Source organism: Protopterus annectens, chromosome 2.part0 (genome assembly GCF_019279795.1).
Source record: "Protopterus annectens isolate FY-2018-M chromosome 2.part0, PAN1.0, whole genome shotgun sequence".
NCBI classification, from domain to species: Eukaryota; Metazoa; Chordata; order Ceratodontiformes; family Protopteridae; genus Protopterus; species Protopterus annectens.
The window spans coordinates 1,167,372,725-1,167,387,707 of NC_056728.1; the positions used below are offsets into that span (position 1 = coordinate 1,167,372,725).

The 14,983-nt window shown below is 41.8% G+C and overlaps 1 protein-coding gene across 1 annotated transcript in view; it reads right to left on the minus strand.

The window, feature by feature from the left end:
• The window catches only part of SMARCAD1 (SWI/SNF-related, matrix-associated actin-dependent regulator of chromatin, subfamily a, containing DEAD/H box 1), a 3,333,959-nt gene that overhangs the window by 2,411,231 nt on the left and 907,745 nt on the right, over positions 1 to 14,983 (minus strand). The window lies entirely within an intron of this gene.

Genomic DNA, 14,983 nt, shown 5'->3' on the forward strand with positions numbered 1-14,983 from the left:
ACAACAGGAATCATTGTTTCTAGGCCGTGAGAATGTTGACACCAAAGGCTTTTTAGATACCACTGTAGTTTCCTCATATGCAGTCTTGCATATAGAATTAGAAGAATGCAGGAGGCCATGAACCCCAAGGCTTGCAGTATTTGCCTTGCAATAGCAGGGTTTTTGTGGCCACTTGTTTGAAGTAGGCTGTCAAATTAATTTGCTTTTCTGGCGTTGAGATAAGCCATCTGGTAAGTTTTATTCAAGCTTGCTCCCAGGAATGTAATTTGTTGACAGGGTACCAGTTGCGATTTCTTTTTGTTTATGGTGTACCCCAAACAAGTTAGAACCCTTTTTACAAAGGCCAGATGATTCAAAAGTATGTCCTGGCTTTCTGCCTGAATTAGATAATTGTCCAGGTATGGGTATATTTGAATACTTCTTTGCCTGCAAAATGCAATAACTGGAGCTAGGCACTTTGTGAATACCCTGGGCGCAGTAGATAAGCCAAAGGGCAGTGCAGAGAACTGATAGTGCGTGTAAGCCTGCTTTGAAGCGTAGGTATCTTCTGCAAGATTCCCTGATTGGGATGTGCAGGTATTCTTCTTTTAAATCTAGTGTTGCCAACCAGGCATCTTTGCTTAGCATAAGAAGTAATTGGTGAAGAGTCAGCATCTTGAATTTTGGAATCTGCAGAAAGGTGTTTAGGGCAGACAGGCCCAGTATAGGATGCCATGATTCGTCTTTTCTGGGTACCAGGAAAAGTCTCGAGAAAGAAACCAGTCTGGTGGACCCCTGCCACAAACAGGTTATACAACAAAAGGAGGAAACTAGTTGAGAAAAAAAGCAAATCCCAAGAAGGAAAGACATCCCTGATCAGTATCAGTAAGAAACTCAGGTCCCTCATAAAATCATCCAAGGCTAACTTCGAAAGACAAATAGCCAAGGACTCAAAAGATAACCACAAGGCCTTCTTTAGCTATGTCAAAAATCTATGTGGCAACTCACACATATGCTCTGAGATGGTGCAAAATAGCACAAAATATACTGAACCTACTGATATTGCCAAGATACTGGCAGATAGATTCAATGCAAAATAGCACAAAATATACTGAACCTACTGATATTGCCAAGATACTGGCAGATAGATTCAATGCAAACTTCACCTCCCTCTCACCTTCAAAAGGGCCCACAACAATACCGGAAAAGTGTAGTGTCCCAGAAATCACAGAAGCACAGGTGAAAACAGCCCTTTCAAAAGCCAAAAACACAGCATCAATGGGGCCAGATGGTGTCCCAGGCTGCGTCTTGCACGAACTACAGAATGAACTAACCCCCCACCTAAACACGCTGTTCAACCTCAGCCTCTCCACAGGCTACGTGCCCATAGAATGGCGCACAGCAATGGTTATTCTGCTCCACAAAGGAGGAGCTACAACTGACCCTGGTAACTATCGCCCCATAAGCCTGACTAGCCTGGTCTGCAAGGCTATGGAGCGCATCATCATGGAACTCATTAACAAAGACATTGGGAACCTCCAAACACTTGACCCAACCCAGTTCGGCTTTAAGGGCAGATCATGCTTACTAAACCTGGCTGACTTCTTTGAGACAGTTGCCAAGGCCATAGACGAAGGAAAGGTGGTTCGCAGAGCCTACCTTGATCTTGCCAAGGCGTTCAACACCACTCCTCACTCGGGTATTATAGAAAAACTCACCAGCCTGAACATAAACCCATACGTCACAAGATGGGTTTGCCAACTGGCTTACAGACAGAACTCACACAGTAAGAATAGCGGGCTCCAGGTCTGGCTCTAAACCAGTCACAAGTGGTGTCCCGTAAGGCTCAGTTCTTGGACCCCTAATGTTTGGCATATATTTCTCAGAAGTACAGGCAAACACAGAAGGACTATGGTTAACCAAGTTCACTGATGACTGCAAACTGGGAGCCATAATTGACTTTCCGGCAGACAAGGACATCCTCCAAAAAGGCCTTACTGAGACAGACACCTGGTGTCAAAGTCATGGCCTCAAGCTAAATGCCAAAAAATGCATAGTCATCCCGTTTGGGAAAAACAAAACAACCACGAATTACCACATAGGCGGCAGCCCCCTTAATATAGAAGAGGTAATAAGAGATCTGGGGACCCAGGTAGATAGTAATCTCTCCTTTGACAATCATATTGCCAAAGTAGTTAGGAAATCCTTCTATGTGGCCCATCTAATTACTAAGGGGTTCACGCATCTAGAAATAAAGAGGTTATAGTGCCCCTCTACTCGTCACTCATCAGACCCATCATAGAGTACAATGCCCCATTTCGGATGTACCTCACAAGACACTTCCAACAGCTTGAAAGACCACAAAAGCACCTCACCAAGAGGATTACTGGCCTCAAACTTATGTCCTGTGCAGCCCAACTGAAAAAACTCCGGCTGTACTCAGTGGCATATCACTTACTCAGAGGTGATCTCTGCCTGACTTACAAAGTCATGTCCAACTCAGAATTGATGGACATGCTCCACGTAAAGAAATCCAAGTCACTGCGAGCCACGCGCTCTAGTGAGCTAAACCTCGCCACAACAATAAATAGAACATGCTAGAGGGATAGATTCCTGTCACAGAGACTCCTCATGATTTGGAACAAAATTCCTAACTACATTAGGCAGAGCCCCTCACTAACACTGTTCAAGAGAAGCCTTGACAAGTGGATGGGTAACAGAAAGTACACCCCTGTGATCACTTCATTGGCTCTGCTTGACAGAGGCTCAGTTAATCAATGGGGCGGCGAAAGCCGACACTCTGGCTAGGCTTATAAATGCCCTCGGGCAGATAGCCTAGTGCCTACCTATGAGTAGAAACCTTGTCCCTTTTCCTCTTCTGGTACCAGTTGAATAGCCCCCATGCTTAAGAGAGAAAGTACTTGTTTTGGGGCCTCTGCCCACTGATTTGAGGGTAGGTCCTGCCACCTACTTGGTATTGGCAACATGTGGAAGTGAAATCTGTATCCCTGGGACACTATATTTAAAACCCATTTGTCCTGGGTAATGAGTTCCCAGTTCTTTGCATGAAGAGCAATCTTTCATCCCAAAGGGGCAGTCAGAAGAGAAGTGCTTGGAAATTTAAAAAGGAAGTCATTGAGACAGTTTACCATAGGGTGGAGTCTTACTATTTACAGACTTGGAAGTGGAGGCCCCCACTGCTTAGTTCTGTTAGTCCCCTGGGACTGAAACCTGGGGGTTTCGCTGTGTCTGGGTTTGGCCTGAGAAGGCCTGGAAGGGGCTGGAAAGGACCAATTTTTAGAGGGCCAGTGCCTACTTAATCTAGGAGGCTGAACTTGTAAAAAATCTTTAACAGTTTGCATAGATTTAGCTTTATCTTCCATCTTTTTTAAGAACTTCTTCAGCCTTGTTGCCAAACAGGCGGACCTGATTTAAAGGAACATCCAACAATTTAGCTAACATGATCAAGCAAAGATTGCTCCTTAAGCCAGGCATGCCTTCTAAGCACAGACCCAGTAACAGCAGCCCTGCAAGAGGTCTCTAATGAATCAAAAGCACACTGCAAAGTATGTTTTCTAACTTGTTCAGCAGAATGCATTTAAATCCTGTAAGTCTTTATTTTCCACAGAGTCAGAAATCAACATCATTTTCTGTTTAAACAGTCTAATAACATGTTGCTGATATTTTAACATATGAAATTGGCAGTTTAAAGCTCTAATGGCCAAGGTTGCTTAAGTGCAAACCTTTTTACCCCATCTATCCAGCGCCCTGGAGTCTCTATCAGAAGGGGTAGGATTTTTAGCAGTAGAAGCCTTAATGCCCTTGGGCCCCTGTGAAATAGTGTCTGGGTCTGCAATAGGATTTTTGAAAAGGAACTGTAGGACTCAGGGAACCCAGTAGTATCGGTCAGGTTTACTGGGAGCAGGAGTCAGGGAATCAAGGGTCAAACTGGATTCCGAGAAAGCATCAACAATGTCTAGTGCAGGAGGAATAGCCAAAGGCCTATGCTGAGGTAGGAGAAGGAAATCCCTAAGCCTCTTTTTTGAATCAGAAAATTCCTGGCTTGCCCAGTGGAAATGCTCCCTTAGAGTATGTAAGGTTTCCACAAAAGAAAAATCCTCAGGACGGGAAGCAGAGGGAATAGAGTCCTCTGCATCAGAATCCTCATAAGTAGGTAAGGACAAATCTAGGTCATCAGAAGAGTCAGAAAAAAAAAAAGAATCCTGATCAGAAGATTCATAATCAAGATCAGTCCTAGGCCTCTTAGAAGGAGGGGTTGGGCTACCCCTGATTAGAGTTATTAGATCTTCAGCCATTCTTATCATTTGTCATTTAGGCAAACAGGCCTGAGTATGTGGCCTGGAAGTCGTTTTTTTTTTAGACATGGATCGAGATTTAGGCCTTAGTAATGAAGGAGGCGTTGATTTAATATGCAAGTCCGTAGGCCTGAATACACCTTCAGAAGCTGGTGCCTGCACAGCGGCTCCAGACCCATCCAAGGTAGAGACATCCACGGGTTCCATAGTTGAAGCACCTCGCGACTTACTGGACTCCGAATGGGTGTCAGTAGGGACATGAGAATCAGAAGTAGCGGGTATCAGGGGCTGCGAAAGCGGCTCACTGAGTACCGGTGAACTGGTGACTGGCTTAGAAGTGTCGTTGGCAATTTTGGACCTTGGCGGCCTGTCTCTGTCTATCTTTGCATTTTTTCAGAATCCCGGTAGTCGGATGGCTAACCGGCGACATTTCTGGATAATTAAACAGAGAACCGAAATATTTAGAGGCAAAAATATACCGACGACAGATAGTGCATTGATTAAATAAAGCACAAAACCAACAGCAAGGTACGTCGTGGCAAAGAATATAGTACGAATTAAAATCTTTATGAGGTATTTGCTTTCCACAAGTAATGCAATTATTAACTTTTACTGACATCGGTAAGGAGCAAGAAAAAGTTTCCCCAACGGGGTACTTGGCTTTTAGTTGAAGACTTCGGTTCTGAAATTCGAAAATGAAAATTTCAGGAGTCGGCCGACTGGCACTTGCGAACTGCTTCTGCTTTGGGCACCACATGGCAAGAAAGACAGATGTAATGGCGTTGGCTGCAAGCTTTATATCCCTAACGACCTGATGTCATGGAAGAAGGGACAGCAACCGACGCAGGACCCAAGACTTTGTTAATCAGGCCAACTGAGGGCAACCTGCAAGCAGATTACCCAAATGTAATGACTGTAACAGTGAAACACGAAGAACATCTGAATAAGCCTGTCCCGAAAATGTCCGATAAGCAAGTCCAGGAAAAGTGCCACATGAGCTGTGCTGAGTGTTGTTTTCTGGAAAGGCACCAGATGGAGAAACTGTCTTTTTGCTATGTAAGAATTTCAATTAGCCTCCTGCATAATTTTAAGCGCCCACTGAAAATATGTGCCTGGTTGGGAATTAGGGATAGATCATTCAAGCTATCAGCCTTACGGTGAGGTCAGGTTGGGGGAATATTTTATATTTTATTTAGTTCGTTTACTGGCATAGTACAGTGATCACAACAGACCATGTGCTGGCACAGCCTAGGTTATTGCAGGCATGAGGGACCCTTGTTCTGAGTCAATAGGCCCACATTCAGAAGCAACTTTTTTCCCTCCCTTGTTATACTTAGCAGGAGGGACAACCAGGTTGTCTGGGCAAACAGTGCGCGCTATCAATGTATCTTTTGGCCTGTCCTCCTCGATCTTTTATGACATTCTGAAGATAAAGAATATCAAAGAAAAAGCATAGAGAAACACACTTCTCCAATTCAAGGAGAATCTACTTTCTAAATTGCTGGAGTTGCTATTCTGCACTAAACTTTTTCATGTCTGTTCTCTGATTAAGCAAAAAGGTCTACTAATAACGCACGCAAATTGTTGGTCAGATCTAGAAAAAAAAGTTCCTTGCTCGAAATCCATTTGTGTGGAGTTACCTACAGTCTGCTCAGCCTGTCACTAAGTTTTCTTGGGAGGGAATGCAGAATGCCCTGAAAGTCATACTTGCTTTGAGTGCAATCTCACAGGCCTGCACTGCTAACCCACACAGGATCCAGGAATGAGTTCCCTTTGTTTGTTGACACACCACATACATGACAGTAGAATTGTCTGCAAATATTTAGAGGGTTCCCTGTGCTCAATTCTGTTTGGAGGCACTTACAGGTAAGTACAATAGCCATAATTTCTTTCACATTTGAGTTTCGTCTTCATGTGTCCAATGCCTTCAGTAATCCTCGTGCTTACCAATCTAAAGCAGAGGAATCAGGTGTCAGTTCCTCGGTATACTGCACCAGTCTAAAAGACGAGCACAAATGGAGAGATGTGGCTGCCCTTTCCAATACGATAGCTCTTTTTTATGCAATGAGGGAAGGGGATAGAAGCCTCCAGAGTCTGGGAGTATTGGGACCACCCGTTTCTGAAGTAGCATTGTAATTTTCTCGTGTGCAATATTGCTAACGGTACCTACAAGGCAGGATATCCCACAGATCAGCACAACAACAGTGAATAGTACAATGACAATGGGCATACCTTGGTTACTTGGGCCAACAAAGAGCTATCAACATCCACACTGCTCTGTCCAGATGCATGGTGCACAGAAACAAACCTTTTACTACCAAAATGACCAAAGATCAGGTAGCTGCCCACTCACTGGATGAGTCAATGGAGGAAGGGAATAACTCTGCTAATACCTGTTTAAACATTCAGTTAGATGGGGCTACACTGCACTGGGAAAGTGTTACAGTATGTAATGTAGGTGCAATAAATGGGCAGGGGTTTACCTACCAAACAAAGCATATGACATTTACTGCATACATAAAAGCAAACAAATTCTGATGGAACAACATCAAATTACCCACTTTGGCATTATCTGCATCAGCACCGGTGGGGGGGGGGGGGTCAAGCAAGGGAGTGCTATGTAAAGAGGCCTAGATGGCTGGATGGCAGCTCCACAGAAAGTGAAAGCTGATATTCCACACAGACACAGTAAAAAAAAAAAAAGGGCAAGAAAAAATTGATGCCGTCCTGTTTCATTTTCAACAGTACCTTCCATCTTCCAGGAAAGGGTAAGAAAGCATTGCAGCTGATTACAGCAATATGCTATAAAGAGATTTGCCCATGGCATTCCCCACAGTTGTGCAATATCTAGAAAACTGATTCAATTTTCTACTTATGAGCACTCTTACCTGTCTACTTGGAAAACATACCAGCCTGTTCCATGTTGCACAGACATGAACTACTGACACACACAGATTCCAATAAATAGGCCAATTCCACAGTGCAATTCATTTATTTATTTATTTTACATTTGTTAACCGGGCTAGTCTAACTGGATATATTTCCATTTTCAGTAGAGGCCCGGGGAGAAAAGCTCCAGCAGTAGACAAATTGATTATAAAATTTGAAATAAAAATACAAGTGATGCAAATCATAGTTGATACATAGTAAATGAAAGTAGTTAAGTAAAGATACTAGAAGAAGTGAATAAAAAAATGGAGATAAAAAATGACATGTACATTAATATAAAAGTTACAAATATTATGTGCTAAATTAATTACACAAAAAAGTGAAGTGAGAAAAGGGTCTGGACAAATAATGAAAATGAGTGTTTTGTGATCAACAACAGTATAAAGTCCAGCAGTCTTGTTCCATTGTGTTCACCAGTTAATTTCTGCTTCAAAAAGTATGCAAAGTGTTTGCAATATATAGAAAGAGGCGCAAATAAAAGTTAGCAAAACCAGATGGTTAGTCAGGGTTATAAGTTAGTAAAAGCAGGGTTATAAGGTAGAAAAAGCAGAAGGTTAGTCAGGGTTACTGCAGGGGCATAACCAGTGTGTTTTAAGGTGTTTTTTGAGGTTTTGTTTAAAGAGAGGCAAGGAAGTAAGTGATGTAAGATCGTTGGGGAGTAGGTTCCAGTTTTTTCCCACTGCATTAGAAAACAGGGAATCACCAGCTGTGTTGTTAGTCTTGGTTATTTTAGCTAGAAGTTTACTAGAAGAGTGGAGGGAGTTTAGATTTTTATAGGGGACTATGAGATTGGATAGTACAGGAGTGCTATTAGGTTGATAAAATATCTTATGGGCAATGGTTAGTTGGGAGATATTCAGATGGTTTTCAAGTTCAATCCAGCCTAGCTGCATTAGATTTAAACAGTGGTGAGTTCTAAAGGGATTGCCAGTGGCAAATCTGGCGATGCTGTTGTAGGCATGTGCTAGTTTGACAAGATTATTTTTTTTTGAGGTTAGTGTATATGGGACAGGCATATAGAAGAGTTGAAATTAAATGGGAGTGTGCAATTTTGGTCCTGGCTATTTGAGTTAGGAAACTTTTGATTCGATATAAGGAGCCTATTTTTCTGTTAACAGTTTTTATGGTATTATTTATGTGGATATCAAACGTAAGATTATTGTCAATAGTTATTCCTAACAATTTGGTGGTAGAGTCGGGGTATATGGTAGTGTGATTATTGGAGATGATAGAGAAATCTATAGGGGGGGACTTGCTAGTGGGTGTAAAGAGAAGGAGCTTGTTTTTTTTAGCATTAAGAAGGAGGCAACGTTTTGTAAACCATGTTTCAACTGTATTGAAAACATTTTGAGTCAGAGACTGTAGCTCAGATCTGGAACTTCTTGAGCATATTAATGTTGAATCATCTGCATACTGAATGCAGGTGGCTTGTGGGATTGCTACATGGAGGTCGTTGATAAAAAGGTAAAAAAGAAGTGGGCCTAGAATGGACCCTTGAGGGACTCCAAAGGTGACTGGTAGAAGGGATGATATATTATTTTCCCAGAGAACTGCTTGTTGTCTATTGGTTAGGTAGGACATGAACCATTTAATAGCCAGAGAGTCAAAGGAATAGGATTCAAGAATGTTGATAAGAAGGGTATGGTTTACCATGTCAAAAGCTTTTGAGAGGTCAATAAAGAGTGCAGATGAGGGGTTATTGTTGTTTCGATTTCTATTTATGACATCTGTAAAGGATAACAAGGCAGTAGTGGTGCTATGTGCTGGCCTAAAACCATGCTGGCACTCAGCTATTGTGTTATTTTGAGTTAAATGGTTTAAAAGTTGCTGGTGAACACATTTTTCCATGATTTTTGCTAAGGGTGATAAAAGAGCTATTGGTCGGTAGTTAGAGTAATCATTTGAGTTACCACCTTTGTGAAGGGGGATAATGTGGGAGATTTTCCAGATGTCTGGAACTTTTCCTTCTTTAATGGTTCTATTTATGAGGATGGATATGGGATACGAAATTACTTCGGCTGCTTTTTGGAGGTATTCAGAAGGTAGCTATTCGGCAGAAGGAGTACATGGCTTAAGTTTTTGAATGAGTTTGTAGATGAGGGTGGTAGAGATAGGTTGCATATAAAATGCTGGTAGAGTGCTAGGTGTGGTGGTGGGTAGGCTTGAGTTGTCTGGAGTAAGTTGACTAGCTAGTCCTTGTATGGTATTTTTAGAAGGAGTTGAAGGCATTGGCAGCTTGAAGGGGGGTATCAGGGTCTGCCTGAAGTGGGGTAGGAGTACGAGAGTGCCCTGGGGAAAGGAGTTTATTGATACTAGACCAGAACCTCTGGGGGTTATTTTGGTGATTTTGCTGTAGTTTGTAGTAGTAGTTCTTTTTATCCAAGAGTATTCCCTTTTTTGTACTATTTCTTAGTTGCTTAAAAATTTGTTGATCAGAAATATTTTTGTTAGCTCTCCACTTAGCCCAGGATTTATTCCTAAGTAAGATTTTTTGTCTTGTTACTTTGGAAAGCCAGGGGGCTGGTTTGGCCTTAATTCTGATGGACCTTTTGGGTGCATGCCTGTCAAGGATAGTTAGGAATTTAGTGTTTAGATAATCGACAGCCTCTTCAAGAGGTAGGGTTTTTAAAAGGTTCCAGTCACAGGCACTTAGGTCATTTTGGAATGATACTGGGTTGAAGTGTTTATTGGTGCGTATGGTTCTGTATATGGGTGGAACTGTGATATCATTCTTATGCCTAAGGATGTAGGTTAAGGTATGATCACGGACATCGTCAGGTAGAGTTCCTACATTGTGAGTTTGTTTTTGTCCGTTTATAAGTATCCAGTCAAGGGTGCTCTTTTTTGTTTGGTTTATTAATTCTGGTTGTAAAGGTGATAGTTTGACTGAAACCATGAAGGTTGATATGGGAGGTAGGATTATGAGCATAGATAGTTTTCCAATCAGTATTAAAATCACCAAGTATAATAGTTTCTTGGGGGTAAGTTAAGGACACCCAGCTTAGTATATATTCTATAGTACTGATATTATTACCTGGTGGAAGGTAGATGCAGATGATGTATAAAGATTTGTTTTGGTTGATTTGAAGTCTGGTGATAAGTACCTCTGCGTTACTATCTTGAGGTGGGTAGAATGGTAAAGTGGAGATCGGAGTTTGTCTGAAAAAGACTGCTACTCCCCCACCCTTTCTTTTTATATGGTCTTGTGTCAGTACATCAGCAATGATTTCTGCCAGAACATGAACTTGACATGGAATCCTATTTGTTGATGTGCCACATTACTGAAGTTTTCACTATAGCAACCTGAAGATATTTCAAGAGGAAACTAATTGTCAGAAAGGCCAATAATGCTCTGCAAACTTTCATCCCCTTTTAGGCTGAGGTGTAAAACCCTTACAGTTATGCAAGTATACATTACAGCTGGATAGCTGCTGCAGTAAAATTTCATGTGAATTAGCTTGTAGGCAGGCATCCACCTTCCATGTCTGACTTCTAGAGCACTTTAACATCCCTATCAAGGAGCTGGTCCTCCTCCCCTGGTCCAGGACACTTGCTGACTCGTAGACTAGAAGAAAACAACCCTAAGCCTAAGCCACTTGCAGTTCTTATCTATATAGATGGCCACCAGATGTGCTCCATCACAGGGGCAAAGAATAAAGGTTTTCAGTCCCCAAACACTGAAGCCTTTGGGGATTGAGAAGGTAGATCCCACTTATCCCCAGAGCTTCTGGAGGGGGACATCAAGACATTCTTGGAGAACACCAATGGGAAAGCTTTGTAAAATACACACATTTACTAGCCTTACATGATGTGCTAAATTTCTTACCTCCACAAGTCTTTTGCCCTCTTTGGGCAGAGGGAAAAAGTCTCATAAAAATGTGTTGGATGGCAAGAGTATATATAATAGTAATGGCTTTGCATGAGTACCTGCAGTTACAGTAAGTCAAGTAATACACCTGTACTACCTTCATCAGAGTCACTGCTGAAGTCTAGTTCCTTATTTGTGGGAAGTGTATGAATACTATGCCCATCTTCCATGGGGATGAGATCGTAACACACCATACAAAACAACAGTACCAAAATCTGCCCTGCTCCCTGAATGCCTACCAAGCAATGTTTAGGAAAAACTGTGCACCACAGTCTATGTGGCAGCCTTACAGTTAATCAGAAACGATGCAGTGTTAACGCACTCTACTAAGGTTGTTGCAATCCACATCCAGTCACCTTAAATGGCCTTTTCTTCCATAATAAAAAGGTGATGCAGTTTACGAGCCAGCTAGATAATATTTATTTTGAAAAAGGTCTACCTGTTAAACCTGATACAAAAGATGCAAGTTAACACTGCTGATTGAAATTCTTTCCCCGAGTGTTTCCCAGATTAGTACAGAATATCAACTGGCCAGTCAGCTTAAGTACCATTTTGGATATCAGCCTTCAATCCAAAGCTACCAGAAACCTTTGTAAAAGAGATTCCCTCAGCTCGCCAATCTACTTTAATTTTAGCCTCTTTCTCTGTCAAATTCATAGGTTCATAGGTTCATAGATTGGTACTAAGCTAACTGCCCTTGCGAGCCATTTTAAGCCTAGCCAATTATCCCTTGTGACTCAAACCCTGCACCTTGGGTTTGTAAGGCAAACACCTTAACCATTAGGCCACCCCTTCTTCACTTTTTGCCCAACTGCTTTCTGCTACACCCTGTTTCTGCACTAGTGGAGGGAGCTTTGACTTGGTTTTGTTTTTGGTACCTCTTCTACTTACTTTTAGTCAGAAAGCCTGATAAGCTACCCTCCCTGTGAATCCTACTTTCATCCTCAGTCCCTCATATGTCTTTACCCCTTACCCTCGTTGTTCTGCATCATTCCCATCCAGTTTGAACCTCCCTTTCCCTCACACCTCCTGACATATACTTAAAGTATCTGCCCATATCCACATGCTTCTGTAGAGGAGTCCTTATTTAATACTTTTATCCTTTTTCTCCAAAAGACCCCTCCCTTCTCATACCCCAGATCTTTCCCATTTGCTAGCCACATCTCCAACATACTGCATCCAGCAAATTTTATACCACCTCACCTTAAAACAGCAAGCCCTCATCAGTCTGATTTTTGGGACAACTAATCTGTCTCCCTTTCATGGTCTGCCATCAACTCAGTCATCCAAAATATTCCCATCATTGCTAAGAGTTCTGTGATACAAAGACACACAGCCAATCCCTCAACGCAGCTAGTCCCCTTTCAGCTATCACCGAGAATTACCTTTAAAGCCAACTCAACTTTCCAACAGCTACTACAAAAGAAGTACCTTTAAATGAAACTACTAGTTCTCTTCAGCTAAGACTTCATCATCCATAATACAGTTTTACCATTCTGGCAACAGCTTTTCCCCAGACTTAACACCACAATAGTCGTCATTCCTTAAGTTACTGTATTTCTTACCTAACTCGCAAGATGACCTCTGTTAACCACTCTCATTGTTAAATAATCTGCTTTGCCACCACAGATCATATCCCTTTAACAGAATATCACCATTGCTCAACTGAAGGTGATGATGGGATGATTCAGTGCCAAAGATAATGAGACAGATGCCTGCTTTCTGCCTATGTAACTACTTTCAGCTTGTCACTGTTTTACTGGTGTCACTTCTCTTTTTACTGAATTCCTTCAGTACTACCATCTAGTTGCTAAGACATTAACTCATGCAAACTGTCTCTGCCTGTCTCATGAGTTATACTCCCTTACTAAAAGGTCTCTGCTTTACTTAGTGATCAAACAGTTACGGCTTTATTATTTCAGCCTGTTTCATAGCCCCATTTCTCTGTTCTACAGACATTTTGTTTTCCACCACTGAAAAATGTACAGCTGTTTAATCTAAATTCCTCTGCCTATTACACAGATACACCCACATTCCTCTTTACTTTGCAAATGTTTATATCCTGATATTCATTTCATTTTCTTTAATTACCATGTTAGCTTAATGCCCTAACAGGAGATTAGCAGACAAGAGCAGACAAGAATCTGCTTCTGTAAGCTTGTTTAAAATGTTCCAGCTGGCCTTTCCATCTGACATGCTAAAGTCTGTACCTTCATGCTGCACAATTCTCATATCCAAGCAGACTAATTGCTGTGCCTGCTGTACAGATACCCTCCAGCTTACAGTGGATGTTTTGTACCTTGTGACCCCAGAAGAAAACCCTTAGAGCTAACTTAATGCCCAATGTGGGAAAAGAACAAAAATGTGACATTTGATAAAAAGGCATTGCATCTGACACATCTAGCAGATCTGTAGACATATATTTGCTTTCAGCTGTTTATCAGCTTAATTCTAACATGAAGTTGTTAAACAAGCAGACAAGAAACTGCTCCCTGTTTTATTTATGTATTGATTACATGACTGACTGAAGTTTTCTCCAGTGGTGTCTGCTAACCATCAGCTCCCCTTTCTGCCAACCAGCCCATTCATTGCCCTTTACTGAGGCAAAGATGGCCAAAAGTGGCAATCATTAGGCAGCTATCAGGCATTTTTCTTTATATGACTACAACCCCACAGTGCATGCTTAGTAATACAACCAGGGTTTGGGATGCAATGAGCTTTAACGACTTAACGGCACTCGCTTCTGCAAATGACGACCTTACAGGGCCACCTTGTCACTGCTGAAATCATTGCTCCTGTGGAATTATCTGGTTTCCACTGGGAATTCAACCATGGAAAAGGTGTGTACTGGACACCTGCTGCCACCATACCTACCCCTGAGGAGAGACGAGTCAGCAGATGAGGTATTGTTTGCTCTCGTTCTCAGTTTATAGATTTTTTTGTAAAAGTTCACATGCCCTGGGGTGAGGGGACTAGGCATGTGTACCATCTTTCTGCACGTAATGTTTTTTAATACGAGTGCATACCTAGTAACTGCACCACACCTGGGATGAAAAGATCCATCTTCATTAACCAGTAGTGGCTGTAACCACAGGCTTTCAGTCAAACTGGCATCAGCAACTCAAGATCTTTTTTGGTGCTTAATCAGCACGCATCTAATAGTAGTAACACACGGACACTTTTTTTTTCTTTTTTTTTTTTTATAAATGTTTTTGAGAAACAGTTTCCAATGTTTTCATTTCTGCTACTGACATGTTATGTATTTGATGTTTCACTGATAAGTTCTGCACTTTTCACACCAGAACAAACCCTATTTTTGTGGCTTCCTATTTCTTACTTCTGTGGGACTCAGTTTTACCAACCCTAGGCAAACTGCAAGAAAAGGTCATACCATCAACTCTCTCAGGAGTTGCAGTAATACTAACCTCCTCTCCCACAAACAGCATAGCTTTCGGTCTGGAAGGAGCACTTTGGACTGCTCTTTAGATCCTCACTGATGAAATTCTCATGAAATCCTGCTTAACAAGTATAGGGTAACCCCACAGGAGCTCTCTTCATCAAGCTAACAGGTGTTTGACCCACAAACGAGTCCACTATTTTCTCCTACTTACCCAAGTAAGGTATTAGCCGCACTTTACCAAATTTTCAGTAAACTTCCATTTGACCCTCCACATCTTCCAATCATCATGTACGCAGATGACATGATCATCTTTAGGTCCAGTACACAGTCTCTCTAATAAGTCAACTCTAAGATTACCTACACGCATAAATGACTGGTGCCAAAGTCATGGTATTAAACTCAATACAAAAAAATGTATTATCCCTTTCAGTAAGAGTGATGTTCCTGCTAACTACCACATCAACACCACCA